The following is a 21,651-nucleotide window of genomic DNA, read 5'->3' as shown; positions in this document are numbered from 1 at the left end:
TGTATTTATAATATATTAATCAGAAGCCAGAAGTAATTATATTAGTGATGATACTAATGATTATAGTCTAAAGATTTCAAGAGAATCCATGACTGGAAACATGTTCTATGTTTACATAGTAAAATTCTAAACACAAATTTACTACAACCATAAAACGAAAGGTTGTGTCCACTTGCCTACATAATCTGGGTGAGACCACGTCACTAAGACCAAGTACGTATGGGGGTGTGTTGTATGATGCAGCATCATGAGCGACAATGTGGCGTGCAATAAGCAAGTGGTGTTATGAAGCGGCAAGGAAAGGTGATCTCTCCTGGCTCATGTATGCTGATCCCAAAGGGCCATGCATGTGTGTAATAACAGTGTTACTATTGTTGGGAGATATTAAATCAGCGGCCAATGGCACTTTGGGCAAGGTAAAAGATTAAGAGATGATGCTTATATACTATGAAGAATTTTCATATTCATTTTGAACAAAAATACTCTTTATCCATTATCATAAACCATCATAAAAATCATAATATGCACCCATAAATTTTCTAATGTGCTTTAAAGTAAATTACGTATATAGGAAAGGGAAAAATAGAAATAATTTCCTTGAGTCCTACACAACTTAAGAACATCTCTGTTATCAGTGTTGAGTTTACTGATCGAAAGTGTACTGTTGTTATATAAGAAAACTCTCTGGTGGGGCACCTGGGTGGCTCAGTTGGTTAGGTGTCTGACTCCAGCTTAGGTCATGATCTCATGGTTTGTGAGTTTGAACCCCGCGTCGGGCTCTGTGCTGACAGCTCACAGCCTGGAGTCTGCTTCAGATTATGTATCTCCTTATCTCTCTGCTCCTTCTTTACTCACACTGTCTCTCACTCTCTCAAAATAAATAAACATTAAAAAAAAAGAAAACTCTCTTGTGTGGGGAAAAATATACATAGAAATATTTAGGGAAAAGTGTTCTGTATGAAATTTACTCCCAAATTATTCAGAAAAATATTACACATAGAATAACAGACACACACACATACTCACTTCCTTGGAAATGTTTTGTATTCTTAATACTTAAGCTTTTTATTTATTTGAATTTTTAGAAATATAAGGCAAACTAAGTACTTGACAATGTTAAAGTAGTTTTGAATGTCAGATATGTGCGTTTCCTACCTCATGCTCTTCCATTTTACTTTAATATCCTGACTGTAAATTAATTTTCTCTCCAAACTATGGTGCTAATTAGTAGGACGTAGCAAACCCTGTGAAACCATGCATATGTCTCATATCAATCTGAAGTATAGCATATCATGTAAATGCTCAGGAGCAAAAGATTCCAAAGATAATTTACGATTTTAAAAACATATTTTGTCACTTCATGTTCTATTTTTTCCATTTCATCTTTAAAAGAAGTTAGTTACCTCAAATAGAAGGAAATTGATTTCCAAGTATACTGCTGGAACATTGGGTATTGGTATAAAATGCCAGACAGAGCAAATGTGTATACACTAAATGGAGGTCTCTACATAAGTTAATCTAACACTAATTTGATTTGCAAAAAGCATTGAAACAATGCACATGTATTAATTGCATTTATAGCTGTAGACTGATGATTATTCAGTCATCAAGAGGCAATGTGGTACCTGCATGAGATGGCACTGTAAATTACTTGTAGCACAGAGATATTCAAATGAGGTGAGGCTGAGAGATGCACAAACTAAGAGACTAAGAAGTAACCCCACTTCTGACCTCACTTCTATGTTAATGTTGTACGATTATGGACGTGAACAAAATAAGTACTGAAATACCCAGAACTAAATAATCAAATCCAAAAAGATTTCCACCTCTAAGTCAATAAAATATCATGTTTCTAAATATCTCAGCAAATGCCAGTTAATCATACCAGTAAGCAGTGATAGCCACAGTGGATTTTATTCTTCAGAATATCAAGACTTAATAGACTTAACAAATGAAAGTGATCAATTACAGTCTCTCATGTATCTCTGTAATTATATGTCAGTGACTGTAATAATAAAAAATATTGGGAAATTAAAATGAACATGAATTTGCATTCAGATTCCTCCTTTTACTTTTTTTTCTCTTTTTAGACATAAGAAAATGTATTTTCAGGTAAAAAGGGACAGTGTAGCCACCCTGATGCTTTTTTCCTTTTAGTTAAAAAAAAAGGTCAGAATTTTGACCGAGCCTAGTATTTTAGATTCTCTTTGGTTTTTGACACTTTTCTGCAATGTCATTTTTCAGGCAAAAAGTACTATGTATTCGCCAATTCTTCAGTTTGGAAATGTAGAAAAAAGGTGAATTCCATTTATCTGTAATTCCACTATATTGTTCTTGAGAGATTTAGATTTGAATTTATTATCCACTTGCCATTTAAAAATACATATTTTCTTAATATGAAAACTTTAGGAGTCCATATGGTTATCTGTGTGTTTCAGTTCCTCAGTCATTCTGGTATAACCAGAGATTCTGAGAGCATTCCAGATCATGATCTTCTACTCCAGAGCTGTTCCCACTCTTTCTCTAGTGGTCCTGCTGCCCAGGTTTAGGGTTCAAGTCATACTGATTGGATGAAAACTCAAAGATGCATTATATTTCTTCAGCTTTCATGTCTGTCAAACGACAAAATAGAACAATGTAGCAATGATTGTGGTATCCTTCATTCACAGGGAACTGACGCACGGATGAAGGGACTACAGAGCCTCATAAGCAGTGGAGCACTCTTCATGAGAGATTTGGGGAAAGAGAAAGTTTTATAGAGTGTTAAAGAGTCGACACAGAAACAGGGCACAAATGGCTAGGAAGTCAGGGATTTCCTTAAAAGGCTAGTAGGTCCTATTTTCTAGGGTAAGATAAATTAGCACTGCCTAGTGTATAAAAGCTTTTTTATAAGTACAGGCTGATTTAGGTTTAGATTTGGGGCAGCCTCCTTTTGTGAGTCTTGATATATGAATTAATTTTGTTATATCTTAGAAACGATAACTTTCCAAAGTCATTTTTTCAAGTATAATTAATATACAGTGTGCTATTAGTGTCAGGTGTAAAATATAATCATCCCTCAATTCTGTATGTTACTCAGTGTTCATGCCTCTTTTTGTATTTCATCCACTCCCCACCCCTCTACTCTCTGGCATCCAACAGTTTGTTCTCTGTATTCAAGGGTCTGGTTTTGTTTGTCTCTCTTTTTTTTTTCTACCAAGAATGTTCTTTTGTGCGGATGTTCTATATTCCTAAAATTAATGTAGCTTTTATAATCTTTATCTTACTCCTTTTCTAGTGATTTAATAGATCCAAGCTATAGAAAAATGGTGCCAGAACAATACTGCTTCATGTTCATAAAATCCCTTATTTTTCCTGTTGACCTTCTTCCTGCCGTGCCCTTCTCCTAGGCTTTTGTCCTTATTCTGGTCTTTTTAGAAGCTGCAACTTCTATAGAACTGCTATTGTTTGGTTTTAAGTTCCAGTGATTTTGCTCTGGCTTAACTTCCCAATTTACACAGGTAGAATTTTTTTGAAAGTAAAAATTTATTCGCTATCTTTATCTGTGTACTCTCTTTAATTTTGAATAATTCATTTAAAAATAAAACTAGCCACTAGTTATAAAAAGTGACTAACCTTTAAATGAACATTCATGTTCATAGAGCCCACACAGAGTATGTATAGTATCTCCCCAGGGAGACCTGCTGGTCATATAACTGAGTGGTATGCCTATTCCTTGCCAGGCAAGCAATGATGGTATTTTTTTTTAAATCTGGAAACCTATTTGTTGGTTTTATTTTCAACCATCTCTATTAGTTTTACATACTATATAACACAATGTGAAAATTTTAACGGCTTCAAACAAAACATATTTGTTACCTTGCAGTTACTATAGGTCAGAAATCCAGTCATGAATTGGATGGATCATTTCTTAAAGTCTCACCAGGCTGACATCAGGGGTCTTCCAAGACTGGTTCACCAGCCAGAGGTTCAACCAAGGAAAGATCTACTTCCCAGATCTGTTAGGTTGTTAGTAGAATTCATTTCCTTACAGTTGTAGGAATCCTGGCAATTTGCTTCTTAAGCCAAACACATACAGGTAAAGACTAGGGTGATTCTGCCTGCAAAGTAAGTCGTATCTAATTCAGTCACAGGAGTGACATACACTTACTGCAGTCTATTGTTTAGAAGCAAATCTTGGATCTTTCTCATTGTACAAGAAAGGGAATTATACAACAAAAGCACAAAAGCATGAACAACAAAATGCTGGTATCATGACAGCCCACTCTCTAGTGCATTTACAGAGTGCTAAGTCACTATATAGCATCTTATTTTTGATTTGCGGAATCCTGTTAATTTTACCTTCTAAATATTAAATGTTTAAGGTAGGTTGATGAATTTCCAATTCACAGAACAGTTGCAGCTGAGATATACTACTAATACTACTATTATGATAATAAATATTTTTGTCTTTATTATTGTGTTTATTATATTGTAATTACTATTATAATGATCTACCTACTATTGCTTTGGAAAGGAATATACCTAATAGCTGGTTTTATTCTATGCCGCAGTTTCTTGAAATCCCTTAACATGGCCACATTTGGTTATATTATAAATATAAAAAATTAAATAGTTCATGGTAGAAACTTCAGAACAGGTATCCTGTCATTTATTGTACTAAAATAGGAATATAGAATTCCTTTTGTATACTTAAAAAGGTAACTCCATTATTGACATTATACCAAACAAAATTTTTACTCAGTATTCTAAATACACACATTCATTTTTGGAATACTATATCACACATGCTATTAAATAATATGTTTCTCATGTTTTCATGTTTTCTAATCTCTAAAATTCCACATTACATTTAAATTTCAGTATTTAGAGTAGGCTTTGAAAAATATGTCTATATAAATTAGAAAGTTGTCAAATGATCTGCACAGCTATTCTGTTTATAAAATGTAGACATTCCCTGGTCTTCCATATATCTTTTAAAATTTTCTCTAAACTTATTCCCTATACTACTCAAATATAATTAAGAATATAATAGCAGAGAATTTAAATTTTTTATTCTTATCATAATTCTGGGAAGGGATTTAAATAGTTTTACACTCTGCAAAGCTCATAAATGCTAATGCATTCATTGGAACTCTTTTCTGTATTTAATTTTAGCAAATATCTGAAAATCAAAAGGCTTCCAGTATTTTAACTATCAAATAGGTTAAGGCATACACATGTCTATGCATATTAGGAGATAGAGAATCAATCATTTATTGTCATGCAATAATAACTTTCCCCATGTTTGTCTAACACAGTACTCCTATTTATTTGGTGAAGTTGGGATTTGTGAATTTTATATTTTTTTACTGTTCTTTAATAGTGTTTTACAAAAAAAAAACCATTTCATTTTGTTTGTTTGACAGAGTCAAAATTTAGACTTTCAATGTACACCTAATTGCATGTAGATAGATCTTGCTTTAATATTGTCCTGCAAATAAATTAAAGTGACTTTTATTTCATTATAAGAAGTTCATTAAGGTGACCAAATAATATATCATATATATTACTGCAGTAGTCTCAAAGACAGTTAAATTTAATATTCTTAACTAGATTGAAGTCATTGCTCACTAGAATTATGAGGCAGAATATTTAATACTTGGCTCTCTTTTTCTATAGAGATCTGGAAATGAGTTTTAACCATAAAAGAAAAAATGATACAATTCTAATAGTCTGAAGGTAAATGAGTCCCAACATCCCATCACATATATTTTATGTTATTTATGTAAATTATCATAATTTTCTTATGTAATTTTCTTAGTTTACTATATCTATCTCCAGGAAAATTGAAGAAAATGATGTCCAATAATAAGCATAACACTGGAATTTTTTAAAAAAATGATTACAGACAGTGTGATTTTTCTATTTGTGAATTAGAACAAGTCAAAGCAATTGGTCTTTGAGGGAAACATGATAAAGAGAAAACTATCTTTATAAACAAAAATGTTGTACTTAACAAGTGATTTAAAATGAAAATAGACACAAAAATAAAAGTTAAAGAGATCTTAATGATGATTGTCCTAAGCCAAATAGTTCTATCTGATTGAGTATCCTTTAATTTGATATAATAACTTTTTCAAACAGCCACCTTCTTCTCTTCTCCAAAGACAGTGCAGCTGGCCAGTGGAACGAAGCTTGATTGACATTTTGGATAGCCTTTATGCCAACTAAATCCACAATTTAACAGATTTTTCTAAATTGTGAGTTTCTGCATTTGATTTAATTAACATATTGTTTAACTTTAAAATACAAAGAAATGCATTTATGACTGCTGGGAAAAGAGAGGCAATGCAAAACGCATTTATCATTGAATGGATTCTTATTCGTGGTATAGAAATATTTATGCTTCTCTATGCTTTTTTACCTATATTATAGTATATCTCAAATGTATATGAAATAAAATGGCATGATGAATCTTCATATTTCAATCTTTAAGCCTCAGTAATTATCAAGATACAATTTTATTTCATCTATATCTCTGCCTATTAATTCTCCACCCCAGATAGTTTTCAAACAAATTTTAACCCATGTAATTAAATTTTTTTTTGTTTTTATTAATTTTTGATACAGAGAGAGACAGAGCATGAGGGGGGGGCAGAGAGAGAAGGAGTCACAGAACCGGAAGCAGGCTACAGGCTCTGAGCTAGCTGTCAGCACAAAGCCTGACGCGGGGCTCGAACCCACGAACGTGAGATCTGACCTGAGCCGAAGTCGGAGGCTTAACCGACTGAGCCACCCAGGCGCCCCTTAACCCATGTAATTATATTTCAGAAAGTATTTTTAATGAAGGTTTTTTTCAACTACTGCCCCAATGACATTAACACACCTAAAATTTTAATATAGAGACTTTCTTATCACTCCATATCTAGTCATTGGCAAACAGACAAAGGTTATATATTTTAATTGATTGTATGGCTTCTCAAGTATCCTTTATTTTGTATAGATTTCCTCACCCATATATTTTTTAAATGTATGTTTATGGGAGAAATAATTTTATTTTAATAACATAGGCAGTCAGGCTCTTGATGTTTGCATACCAGTGGTCATTTTACATATTCTTCTCCTGAATTGCTTGTAAATTAATAGTTAAATCCAGAGTCTAGATAAATTCAAGTTTAATATTTTGGCAATAATTTTGTTTAAAAATTATTTTGACCCTTACTTCGATCATATTGTCTGGTTGTTTCTCTTTTAGTGATATTTAAAACCACTGACAATTATTTCCTTGTTAATACATGATGGCTTGCAAAATGTTAGCATTCTTAATTTCTATACTACCTTAATACTTTTAGAAAGAGACAGAGTCCTAATCACATGTGGTTTTACCCTGAGGTATAATCTATAAATCAGGGACAGGATAATCACTTGAGTTTTTCCTAAATTACCCTTTTTTATAATAATGAATTATTTTCATATATTTCTTACAGTAACTAACAGCTTTACTTTAATAAATATTACTATGAACTTAGACAATGAAAATTTAACACATTAGACACCTTAATTGTATTAATTAAAATATATTAAGTTCACCAGTTGCACATAGTCTATCTATATAAAACATTTAAAAATTTGATATATGCACCCTGGTGACAATAAATATTATAAAAACTCAAGATGTATTCTTTTTACTCTGATAAAATGATCTGTGAGTTTTGCTTTAGTCTAATTTTCAAGATAGTGGTAAATTATTTAGTAAACTATTACTACTGTACATTCCTGATCTTTCAGACAAGAGTGATACACACTTTTCTCTGACATCATCATGAAGAGACCTTTTAATTTGTAACCTAATATTCTTGACTTCTAACTATTGCTACTATGAAGCATATGACACTATTGTGCAGCTTGCTGGATAAAGCAAATAAGTAATTATATTGGTTTTTGAGAACTTGGTTTTTGAATTGGTGCAAAGATATATAGTTAAAAGGTCACTAAGGTCAAATAATAATTATGTATTTTAAAATAAGATGTATTCTTGAATATGATTAATAAATATAATGTCATAATATATTTTATCTTAAAAAAACATGTTAACTTAAAAAGCAAACTTGGGGACAAGATTGAGGACTCTATATGTGATTTCTTACCAAAAACAATCTTAGACAAATGTACACTTACAGACATGGAGGTGGAGATATAAATGATTATTATTCTGTAGTATCTAAATAGCAGAAACCAAGAATGGGATCAATGATTATTTGAATCCTCTTAGAAAAATAGGAGTCAACTTGAGGATGCTTCCAGAGTTCCAAAAACAAAACAAATAAAAATCTAGTCTCAAAATTATTTGAGTAATACATAAAATATTTTTCATTTCATTTTGTTTATTTTATATTTAACCAATTTTTTAGAAACAAAATCGAATGAATGCTACATGATTACAGCAATTATTTTTATTATACAGAAATGGAAGCCATAAATAAATGCTGGAAAACAGTAATTTAATTAGGCAGACATGAGAAAAAAATTTTCCATGACCAATGCCATTTACATGAATAAATCATAATAGGTCAATAAATGCCTCGCCCATATATGCTGGAGTCCAGGTCCAGCAAGTCCAGGGCTCCCTGAAGGATGGACAGTGTCAATGAAAGGGAGGGAGACAGCCTCAAATTTCTCTCTGATCACCAGGCATGCATCTCAGCACTGACCAGAGAGTCAATCTTTATGGAAAAAATATATGGGGCCAGCACAGAAGTAGCATTTGCCTTAGACAATGATTTCTGATGACAAATTCTTTGGTATATAAAAATTTCCCAGAACATAGATTGGTAGAAGACTCATGCATAATCTTTATCAATAGTGATTGATTGTAGTTGCTTTAGATGCTTATCATATGGGGAAGGAAGGTATCTTCAGCATTTGAATACAAGGCAATGTTTTAAGCATAGAAAAAGCAAAAGTTAGTTCTTTGTAAGCAGGGGTCAATAGCCTGTTTTCTTGAGGAGAAGAAAAACAGGTTTCTCAGGAAATGTAATATTTGTTCCCATAAACACAAAAGAAAAAATTCCTATAATGAGTTTCTTCACAAGGTACAATTAGCATATTTTAAGATGAGGGGGCAAGTCACTCCTGATACCAGTCAACAAGACGCCTTGGGAGTCAGTGCTCAAGCAGAAATAATTGCTTGAGGGGCAGACATCAGTCGCCATCTGATGGCAGGAGGCCTTGCAAACCTGCCTTACTTCATAAGGAGTTTTTCTCAACTTAGTTCAGAAAATGGCTTCCAATACATAGAATAGCAAAGAAGTGCAAAACCTTTAGTGAACGATATTTTAATACACGTAAGTATACAAATCCGTCCAAATGCAGTGTTTAAGGACTAACCTATCTATACTTAATAAATCCTCAATCCAAAATAAGCCTGAAGCTCTAGTTAGAAAGTAGTTCACTATTAAGGCATGCCCATGAAATTAAGAGTATCCATGAAAATAAATGCACAGGAGCTATTTATATCCATTTGAAAATAGATCTTAATTTTAAAATAGACCAGGCCATAAAGTCAACTATAATTGGCCTCATATTCACACCAATATCCTGTTTGTATTGTTCCTTGGCTCTCTTAAAACCAGTCCACTTCCTATTGCTTCAGAATAGAAAATAAATCAACCTAACAGGATTGCAGGTCAGCATTTTACCAAAATATATTTTTAAACAAATGAGTTTTAAACATATTGTACCATAATCTAGATGCCACAATAGTAAGTAACCAATTAAGCAAATATTTTTTCTCTTATAATATCAAGTCATTTAACATTGATACTATTACCAGCGTCATGATTACTGTACTTTTTAAAGTTTTTTTTTGTTTTGTTTCCTACATTTTTACCACAAAATATAGTATCATTAAACATGTAAATTGTTTATCTTTTAAAAATGGCTGAAATGACTCTTCAGTTAGATATGTATACACACACATGCACATACACACACATATACAGAGAAAGAGCCTATACAATTTTATTTCATAAACTAAATGGGGAGCAGTTTGTCCTTTTATTTTTTGGAAAACAAGAATAACTATGGTCTATTTTGCAAGGACGTTGTTTTAATAAGTGCAGATATCTATAAATAGATTTGAGTTTCTGGTAATAAGCTTATATACTGGCAATGGGACAATAAATACTACTTTTATAATAATATGTTTTGATAAAATTCACTTTTTCTCATTAAAAAAACAACCCCAAGTCTGTTTTTACATCTTGGCATTGATTGAGATATTTTTTGATGTTTTTCAACATTTTAAATACACTCCATGAAAAGCAGCAAATATAATACTCTGATATCCCTTACTTGTTTCTTTAATGGGATGAGAAGTTCATGTAACAATTTCAATAATAGATACTAATAGATACGTTTATACTGACTTCTATAAAACATTCTAAACTTGTTATCCTTGACTAGTTTGATAGATGCAGCAGAAAACTAAAAAATAAAAAAATTAAAAAAAAAAAATAAATAAAAGCCTGATTTGGTTTTGAATTCTATTCTGGATGAATGTGAATGTGATCAAATATATAAATAAATTGTTTCATCTAATGCAACTTACAAAATATAAAAAGCTAAACACAGTAAGTTGTTTTATCAAGTTTCTCTGAGTTTTTAAAGCCATGCCTTTCTATTTCTGCATTCCTAGTATAAAGATACAGAAGAAAATCTCTATTATGCTCCCTCTCTGTGTTGCTTTATGAGTATATTTCAGTATTCATATATAATTGTTTAAATTTGCAGTTTAATAAAATAATACTGCTATATAAAATAGATTTGACTATTAAAATAAATAAAGAAAAAAGTATATCCATGCAGCAACTTTTCCTATACTTCATTATTGTAAGAATTTAGACAAGCTACTCAGGACTTATTTTCACATAGGAATTCTTGAAACTTCCTGTTACTGGAATAAAAATGGATAGCATCTGGGGAACATTTATGTAGAGAAAAATGAGGTGAAATATTCTTAAAATAGATCATTGAAACTCTAAAACGAATAATATAGTTTATATTTCTCTAAGAAAGGACATATTAGCATTCTTTTGTAGAAAAGATATTTAAAGAGTCTATTTATTACATTATAATTATTAAAACAAAATTACATATTTTTTCTTTTTTGATCTTTTATCAATGCATTTTCATTATTGTTTTATTTCTTACTTACATGTATCTTCTTATGTTGTCAGTGACTTTCCATGACTGTTTTGACCCCCTTAACTACCTTAGTTAGAACTTCCATACTCTCTGGCTATAGGATCTTGGAACATCTTGCCCACTTCAGCTGAGAAATCTTAACTTCAGGAAATTTTTTCCAGACTCCAACCACTCCCTATCTTTCTAGAGGTTGAAGATTTTTAGTTCTCCTTATTTACTTCAGCTTAGAACTATTCGCAGTGCATTATGGTTTTCTGCTTACTTCGCATGCCTCCAGAAGTGGACCATGAGTATCATCTTACTCATCTTTAGATCCTTAGCCTGCTCTAAATTATTGGCACATATGGCTTCTATATGTAAACTTATTTTTTACAAAGATTCATAGATAATATACTGCAGAATCCAAACTTACTCCAATATAATATATTAGTAAAAATACTACAAACATAATCAATAAGTTGTCAAACTTACTGGACTACTCGTAATATAGAAGGAAAAATTTAACAATTTTAATCTTCAGTTTCCTTCTATCTGTAACATTTGGCAACATGACAACAATAAGACTCCTAAAGCAAATCAACTTCTACATATTTACTAATTTCAAGTCATTAAGACTGTGAGCATGACTACTTTAGATACCTCATATAAGTGAGATTATGCGGTATTTGTCTTTATGTATCTGGCTTAATTTATTTTGTATGAGATCCTTCAGATTCATTCATGTGGTCACAAATGCAGAATTTTTTTCTTTAAAAGTTGAATAATATTCCTCGTGTGTGTGTGTGTGTGTGTGTGTGTGTGTTGCCTTTAAAAAAAGCATTTATCAGTTGACAGACACTTAGATTGGCACTTAGATTGTGTCCATATCTTGACTACTGTGAATACTGCTGTAATAGACATGGGAGTGGAGATATCTTTTGAAATACTGGTATCATATCCTTTGGATATACCCAGAAGTGGGATTGCTGGATTATAGATTAATTTATCTTGTTTTCTAGAGGTGAGCAGGGTGGAGAAATGCAACTGCTTAAGTGAGCTACAGCGAACATTCATTTCTCTGTTTTATGTATACATATGTGTTTTGGGAGATTCATTCATTTTCTAGTTATTGGATAACCACATGTAAACAATATTTTAAAATATTGAGAAGTACAAAATATGGAGGTATGTAAAGTAAACGGAGTTTAGAAGTGCATCGTTTTTAAAATTTTTATTACCTGGTCTGAAGATGGATATTAGTTCATTGTGATTTGAAACGATCTGAATAATTATATCACCCAATTTACTTTGAACAGATCTGAATAATTGGATCACCTAATTAACTTTGTTCATCTAAGATAAAAAGAAATGCTATTTTATGGAGAATACTGATTGTAACCCTATTTTAATACTATATTTTTAATCAGAATTCCTAATTCTTTGGATTAAGGGAAAAAAATATAACCTAATTGATATTACCCTTAAATTGAAAGTAAGATTTAGATTATCAAGCTAAATCTAGGGTAAGAAAAAAATTTCACTTTTTTGGAGTTAAGAAGTTAACCTCAGATGCCTATGGCTATGCCATTTAGTTGTTGTAAAGATTTGGTCCCAGAGCGCCACAGAATATGATTTTATTTTTATTTTCATTTGGAAAGAATTCTGTATTGCAATTAAAGTGGCAATTTGCATGCAAAAATCTTCATTAAAGTTTAAATTTTATAGTAATTCAGGCCATAATTTTAATTCATTATGAAACAATCTGGGCCTGAGTGTATTTTTTAAAATAATATCCTTCACACACACACACACACACACACACACACCTGGGATAGATTATTTTGTAATAAAATTATATTATTTGAAATGGTTAATGTTATTATATTTTCTTAAATTAGTTGGGTAAATAAAATATCTCATAAATATATGCAATTAGTTATTTGATAGAATTTTTTAATACCATAGAAATAGAGGTTTGTGTTTATCAGAAATCTGTATGACAAAAGTAGAAAAAGAAATGAATTGATTTCCATGGGAATGTTCATGGAAAACAGCAGAACATTGAAAGTATGGATTTCGTAAGAAGGTAACTTGTGACCAGAACAACAAAAAGAAAATAAGAAATGAATGAGGTATAAAGTGCACTGTGGAATGAAAGAGGGAGACATGTTTGTATCAGCTCTCATTAACAATTCTCATTGCATCAGTAATACTCTAAGAAGAGGAGGCTAGAGAGATATTTTATGTAAGGGAACTAGATGGTAACCTATTTTCACTGTGCCTACTACCATCCTTCCAACTTTACTAATGATCTCCAATAGCTGTCTAGGCTTTGGTGACAGGGTATTCTGTTTAATTTCGTGCAGTGTTGAAGTCCACTTCAAAGGTATAATATTTAGGGTCATATTATCTTGAACATTGGCATTAACATGTTGCAATCAAATAGAATTTTATCATTAATCTGGACCTGTAGTGTCCAATATGTCAAGCACTAGTCACTTGGTTATCAGGCATTTTAAAATGTAACTAGTCTGAATTGAAATGTATTCAAAGTACAGTACACAATAGATTTTGAAGACAGTAAAAAAAGAAGAATAAAAACTCAATACTTTTATAGACTTATGTGATAAATGTTAACATTTTGGATGATAAGGTTAAATAAAATATAGTTCTAAATCAATTTCACTTGTTTCTTTTTAGCTTTTTATATGGTTATTAGCAAATTTAAGATCATTTATTAGATTTAGCTATAATTCTACTGGATTATACTGATTTTAGCCAGAAATAACTTCCCCAGTGTGCTCTGACTGTTGGACATATATACAAATGAAAGTTTATGATGAGACAAGATATTATCATTAATTCAATAAATTCTCAAACCAAAGAGATGATGAAGTTTACTCCGAGGTTAAAAGTATAATATAGGAAGGATAAACATTTGGATACTTAATATGCCAAATTTGGAAAACAATCAATGTATTTTATGAACATACACTAAAAGGGGAGCCCAAGAAATGGCTAAGTGAAATTGCTAATGGGAAAGTAATTAGTAACTTGTCTTTCATAGATAACCATATTTTTTAAAAAGAAGTTATTTATTGACTGAGAGGCATGTTCAGTAGCATACTGAAATGGTTAAATGAAGATTTTGGTCCTATTCAACTAGTAGCTATTAGATAAACTAGATTTGGTAGCTGCTGTTGTGGAATTTATAATCCTGATGATTTTGGAAGAACTGTTGATGTCTATTTTTTACCAAAAGCGTGTGACACTTGCTAGTAGGACTTAAGGAATGCTATTCATCCTATATGCTACTAAATGCTACTAAAATGCTGCAAAAGAGTGTCAGTGGTGTCTTTCATATGAACTCATAATCACTAGAACTTTTACCACCTGCTTTTTAAACAACTAATATTTGAGATTTTAATTCTTTTCACTCAAAAGCTAAGCAAGCATCAATTGTCAAATATTGTCTACAACTTTTGTAAAACATCTCTCTTTTTTTCCACCAGGTACTTATTTTAATTTATCTTTTAATTTGAGTATAGTTGACACATAATGTTAGATTAGTATCAGGTGTACAACATAGTGATCTGACCTTTCTATACACGATGCTGTGCTCACCACAAATATAGCTATAATCAATCACCATGCACCATAATTACAGTATCATTGACTATATTTTCCACATTGACTATATTCTTGATTCCCATGATTTATTTATTTCATAACTGGAAGCCTACATTTCCCACTCCCCTTCACCTATTTTCTGTCTCCCCCCATTTAGATAATACCCTGTAGGTCCATTCATGTTGTCACAAATAGCAAGATCTCATCCTTTGATGTGACTGCATAATATTCCTCTGTGTGTGTTTATGTATGTGTGTGTATGTGTGTACACACCTACCTTATCCATTCATCTCTTCATTGGACTCAGGTTGGTTTCATATCTTGGCTATTGTAAATGATGCTGCAATAAACACTGTGGTACATATATATTTTAAAATTAGTGTTTTCCTTTTTTGGGGGTAAATACTCAGTTGTGAAATGATTGGATTATATAGTATTTCAGTGTTTAATGTTTTGAGGTACCACTATGCTGTTTTCTACAGTTTTGTTATAATAGCTGAATGAACTAAGACAGTTTTTTAAATTCTTACACTCTTTTCTTATTATTGTTGGTTGAAGATATTATATGTTATTAATATATAAATCTTTATATATTGTTGGTTGAAGATATTTATATGTCTTTAAATTTTCAATGGAGTGGCAACACAAATATTAAAACTAGGGAGGGAACAGATTTTAACAGTATGTCTCTTCACATAGACTGAATTCAGTAAACATGATGTGGATAATAGAATAGAATCTGGTTTGTACACTGGTAAAGAGTCTCAAATAACAGTTTTACTGTTATTTTCAGTGTCCATCTCATTATTTTGACACCCAAAATACAGTCAAAAGTTTTATATCATTCTGATATATTCTAATCCAGGATTTCTCAAGTAGAATATAACTAGATTTTTAGAGGCACCCACAGTAGTGATGTTCATACAAGGAGGCTATGTCCCTTTATATGAATGTTTGAGAATACATTCAAGGCCTGTAGGAAGGTAAAAAATAAAGAACTAAGTTTCCCAGCTTGACAGTTTCAGAAATCCATCATCTGTCTACTGCAAAGTAACCTTATACAAGAAAGTGAACCAATTAGCCCTGTCACTCACAGACAGCTAAGTACAAAATGGATTTAAGGTTAGAGCTCCGAGATAGATTTAATGCATGACTTCAACAGTATGTATTATGGTGCAGTGCTACACGAATGACTGGAGTCTTTGGCACATTCCTGACAAAGTGACTGGTGATTGGCAATGAGCTATAAGAGGAATTTGGGGATGATAGAAATGGGTCAATGTTCAGTTTTGCTCCTCTGCTCAAATAGAAACAAACTCTAGGAAACTGTCAGAGCTTAATTTTATTTTATTTCTCTTTTATAACTTAGTCTTACCTCAGCCACATAGCAGCAGTTTGATACAGAGAAACCTGGAAGAATGTGTTCTTCCTGGTAAACTGTTGTAGACTTGGGGTCTGGAGTTCTCCCTCTCTCTCTCTCTCTCTCTCTCTAACATTTATTTATTTTTGAGAGAGAGAGACAGATCATGAGCAGGGGAGGGGCAGAGAGCGGACACACAGACTCAGAAGCAGGCTCCAGGATCTGAGCTGTCAGAATAGAGCCCAACTCAGGGCTCAAACCCAGGAACTGTGAGATCATGACCTAGGTTGAAGTCAGACACAACCAACTGAGCCACCGAGTTCTCTCTTGTCCAGCAAGAGAGCAGATGCAGTATTAAAATGTGAGAGAGGCTAATATCCAGGAGGAGACAAGAGCCCTGTGTAAGGGTCCTCGCACTGATTTTATTAGGGTCAGAAGGCTTACAAATGTGCCCAAAGAAACAAGGAGACTGTGAACATTAACTCAAAGGTGCTGAAGATAAGCGGGGTTAAGGGTTTGGGTCAGTAAAAAACAAAGCCCTGGTCCTCCACGGATAATTGTGCACGGCAGGCGGGAGGAGCCGCCTCTGTTTACCTCAACTGGCCCAGAGGACAAGAAAGACAGAGCAGCTCCCTTAGGGTCAGTAAGGCACCTTTTCTTGCTAATTAGCTCCCCTCTGGGGGCTGATAGCCCTGTTTACCTCTTTACCTAGTTTGGTCCTTTCTGTGAAAGCAGCTTTCTGCTCTTGTACTAAATGGGGGGGGGGGAGGATTACTGCCCTGAATACCTAATCTTATTTACTTCATTTTTGATTCTTTCATCCTGAGGCTTTTCTATTCCTATACCTTTGTCCTATGCTAGGGGCCTTTGCCTTGTTTACTTAATCTTGTTTACCAAACGTGGCTTTCTATTTCTTTATGCCTTGTTAACCTATCTGTTCAAGCTCAGGGAATTCCTAATTTTATTCCCCAGAGTAAACTAGGAAGAAACATTTTTTCTCAGCATCTCTAATGAAACAAAGTATTTAATAACACCGGAAGACCAGGATCCTAATCATAAGTATCACACAAACTGCCTGTGTGATATAGAGTAACAGAGTCATTTGTTTCCCCTTTACAGAAATGAAAAAAAAAGAGAGAGAAAATGACTAAATCACCACAAAGTTTCTTCAACTTAAATAACAAAATAAAAAATAACCTCTATTCTATGTCTTAATTACTTGCTTTTGTAACTCCTGTTGCGACATTACAGGATGAACTTTCAACAAAATTGTTTGTTTAGTTCAGTTTTGAGTTTAAGGCCATGAGAAGGAATTATATGAACAATGAAAATTTGGCAAATTAAAGTGCTTGCTTTTTACAAGAATGTAATAACGAAGATATTTTTTGGACTATGATGATATTCATTATAGTTTGCATGAGCTATTTAATCTATAATAACGTTTGACCTCTCAGAAATATTTTGAATTATAATACGACAATATCCTTTTTTTAATGTTTATTATTTGTGTGTGTGTGAGAGAGAGAGAGAGAGAGGAGAGAAAACACAAGCAGGGGAGACAGGGGGACTAGGAATCCAAAGCAGACTCCAGGCTCTGAGCTGTTAGCACAGAGACCAGTGTGGGGCTTAACCTCAGGAACTGAGAGGTCATGACCTGAGCTGAAGTCAGAGCTGAAGTCACTTAACCAACTGAGCCACTCAGGTGCCCTGACCATATTTTTAAAAGTAACAAACAAGCAAAAGGCTAAAATATATGGTCAGGTTATATTTGCTTTTGCTTTTCATTCACATAACATCTTATATCATTAATTGAATCTTCAAAACAACACACAGAATATACCAAATTACTAGTTCATTTTGAGTTACAGTAATGGCTTTCTTTAATTACAAGGGGTCTGAATAGTTATTTATGCAACCTAATGGCTTGGAAATCTTCTTTAGATGAGGAAGTTTAGCTATCCCTTTTCCCATAAAAATGAAAATAATTATTTTTGAAACTTAAATGTTCAAATTTAATCAAGTTTTTAAATGAAGTGTGACAAAATAACAGTATTGTAAAAATTGAAATAGAATGGTATCATCTAAATATGCTGGATGATTGAGCAACAAGTATTATGATAATGATCATATACAATATCTATGTTATTAGCCAACAAGAGACAGCTTCTTGAAATAAGAGATAATGAGTTTTTATAGAGAATACTAATAGTCATATATACATATATAAAAAGGAATTTATATGTATGTAACTGAAAGAAATGCCCATTTGTCCAAATTAGGCTAAAAATTAGAAGAGATATTGAAAGATAGAAGAGAGAAAAGTTATTAATAATGAGTGGAATATTTTCACTTCATTATTTTTATGAAAATTACTCATTGCTTAGATCTAAAGTGTTATCATTTAAATTTTTTTCTTGAATATCTCCAAGCTCTTCTAATCTCTTCTACTATTCATCTTATACACACTCAAGTTCATTTCCTCTCATGTGAATCATTTTCATAATTGTAATAATTCAAAAGTTGAAATCACATTTTATTATTTTTTTTACTTAAAATTAAATAATTTTAAATGACCATTGTACACCAAGTAACTATCAAACTTCTAAATCCTTCTTTATCAGGCCCTTATTTCTTTCTTTAGCCTCATGTCTTAATTGTGTAACATTTTAAGATCCAATTATACTGAACACTTTTCAGTTCCTTATTATTATTCTCTATTCTGGGCAAGTATGTACTTGCTTGTGAAACTTCTCAACCCCACATCTTTCTTAGATTAGTCAATAAAATTTACAACCAACTCTATCAAATAATTTTGTTACATTGAATGGGAATTGAGTGTTTTTAGATAGTTAATAATTTGGGAGCATGTTTGCCTCTCTTTTCCCCATTATTTAAACTCTGGTTAAGTCATAATAGATGATAGGTACAATTAGATATAGATTAATGCTAGTCATTTACTACATTCTGCAATTGGAGTACTTTATATCATCATGTATACAGTAAGGGGCAGTTACTTAACAAGTAGTGATGGTAATACAATACATAACATATACAGAAATATTGTCTATTATAGATCAATGTATATTTTATTAAGATGTACATGTGCATGTATTTATTATATTTCTTATGGTCAAACATGATTGAAGCATATACGTATCATACTCTAAAATGAGACAAGGTAGATTCACTGATTATTATTTTGCTAATTTTTTTAGCTCAAATGTATGACAGATATGCCATTTTGAATAAAATAATCTGAATATATAATGAAATTGTAAATTTTATCAGCAAATTTAGCCTAAATGCCAGATTCAATTATACAGTTATTAGCATGTAAGCATGACTATTAATTTTAATATATAAATGAGCTAGAAGGGAAGTAGTGAATTTGTAACAAAAATATGTATATATATATAAATAGGATGTTTTTAGATTTTGACCTTTAAAATTATAACATTGTTTGTTATATTTCATAAAAATTTACTGGATTCAAAAATGCCTACCTAATATGATGTTACATACATGTCTCCAATATGATTAAGAGTATAAAGATGAACATTGCAGGATGTACAAATAATTATAAAATGAGCCTTTTTAACAATTACCTTATTCCCATTGTATTCACATTAATGGTATGAGCATTTTCCTGAAATTCAGGCCATTTGTCTCCTAAATATACTGCTAAACTTTTTATGTTTCTATTTCTAATCTTAGAAAGTGTTAATTACAGAAAATGTTAATTAAATAAGTTTTATAATTTACATCTTATCGAGAAATATACTTGATATATTATCTGCTTCTAATAATTTAAATTAAAAAAATCACTAAGTAGTTTTCTCTTGCTGTATTTGTTTCTTTAATGCATTCATCAAATTTGACTTGACCTTTAGATATGTCAACTAAATAATTGTATGCCAAAATTTCAGGTAGTTTTTCTGACATATTTTCTGAAGTCTGGCTTGACTGTGTTTATTCATGCTAGCTTTTTAGTCAGCATGCCTCCAAATGTGCATTCCCACAATGTCAGAGAGGATGGCATAGATATCATCAAGGTATGTTATGACTGCAGAATGTGAAATATTGTTCTCATGCTGCTAAGAAGTGACATTCAAAAGATATATTATTCATCCCTCACAATGAGCAGATTGATTTATATATTTTCATTCAAAATTTCAAATAGATTAAAGTGGAATGGTATTCCTTAAGTATGGGATTTAGCCTTGAAAATCCTGATGTGATGAACTCACTTCATTATATGTGAACACATACTTATTGCATAATCTCTAATTCTCTTGTTTAAAAACATAAATGAAAAAAGTCTAAAATAACCCTTTGAAAATCCACATTAATACATACAAATATATTTATTAATGTGTTAGTGTATAGGTTCATTCTTTTCATATCACCTTTTATTCTTAAACAACAGGTGAAGAGCTGTATCCTCATTACCACTGTACAGTGTTGTTGTTGTTGTTGTTTTAATTTGACTTTATAACCTTGATGCTTTAAGTATACCAGCATGTCTCAAAATAGATAAGAATTTCTTTCTTCTCTGTGAATGTTAGAAATAGTTATTGGGAAGATTCTGTCTTTCTGATGAAACATAGCATTATAGAAAGAAAGATTTTTGGGAACTCTTGCAACTGATGTCTCCTTTTTCTTCTTTAAAAACATAATTTGAAATTAAAAATGCTAGTAAGTATGCATACAGTCTAACCAGAATTTTATTTAAAATATCAGAAAATCTACCTAAAATTTTTAAATTAGGTTATTTAAATGACACATTTTAATTCTAAACAAACCTTGACGATACCTGGAGACACAAATAAAGCAAGAGGAAAGCACTAAAACATTTTTGTTTAAGAGATTAACATAACATTAATTAATTTGCTCACCTGAGTAAAATCCACAGGGAAATTACCCTGAAGTAAGACAAATATATCAGATCTTCATTATGAGAACTATGTTTAAAAATGTTTTATCAAGGGGAACCTAGGTGGTTCAATCAATTAAGCGTCCGACTCTCGGTTTCAGCTCAGGTCGTGATCTCACAGTGTCATGAGTTCAAGCCCCAAAGTCGGTTTTTATGCTGGCAGCATGGAGCCTGCATGGAAATCTCTCTCTCCTTCTCTCTCTCTGCCTTTCCCCCAACAGTGCTGTCTCTGTCTCTCTCAACACAAATAACTGAACATAAGAAAATATTTTGTCTCTAGCCTAAGACTGTTGCCTTTTTCTACATCAGTATTTTAATTATTTTCTTTAATGTAAAATGTATATTTTTTGTTATTCTTGTTATTGTTATTTTTATTATAATCAAATACATACTCTTTGCTAGACATTATGACGTATTCTTAAACCTTTCTAACAACCCCTTTAGGCATTACCATAAGTAGTTTAGTCTTTTTTAAATGTTTGTTAGCTTGTTTGTTTATTTATTTATTTCTTAAAGAGAGAGAGAGAGAGAGAGACAGTGGGGGAGGAGCAGAGAGAGGAGG

At 31.9% G+C, this 21,651-nt stretch overlaps 1 long non-coding RNA gene across 1 annotated transcript in view; it reads left to right on the top strand.

The window, feature by feature from the left end:
- The first annotated feature begins 5,691 nt into the window (after nt 1-5,691).
- The window catches only part of LOC115290468, a 66,118-nt gene continuing 50,158 nt past the window's right edge, over nt 5,692-21,651 (top strand). The window contains exons 1-2 of the long non-coding RNA XR_003908118.1: nt 5,692-5,721; nt 6,150-6,242. This is a non-coding gene — a long non-coding RNA (uncharacterized LOC115290468). The remainder of the gene's footprint in view (nt 5,722-6,149; nt 6,243-21,651) is intronic.

This window comes from Suricata suricatta, chromosome 4 (genome assembly GCF_006229205.1).
Source record: "Suricata suricatta isolate VVHF042 chromosome 4, meerkat_22Aug2017_6uvM2_HiC, whole genome shotgun sequence".
Lineage (NCBI taxonomy): Eukaryota > Metazoa > Chordata > Mammalia > Carnivora > Herpestidae > Suricata > Suricata suricatta.
The sequence above is the reverse complement of the archived record's forward strand: the minus strand, read 5'-3'. Positions and strand labels throughout refer to the sequence as shown.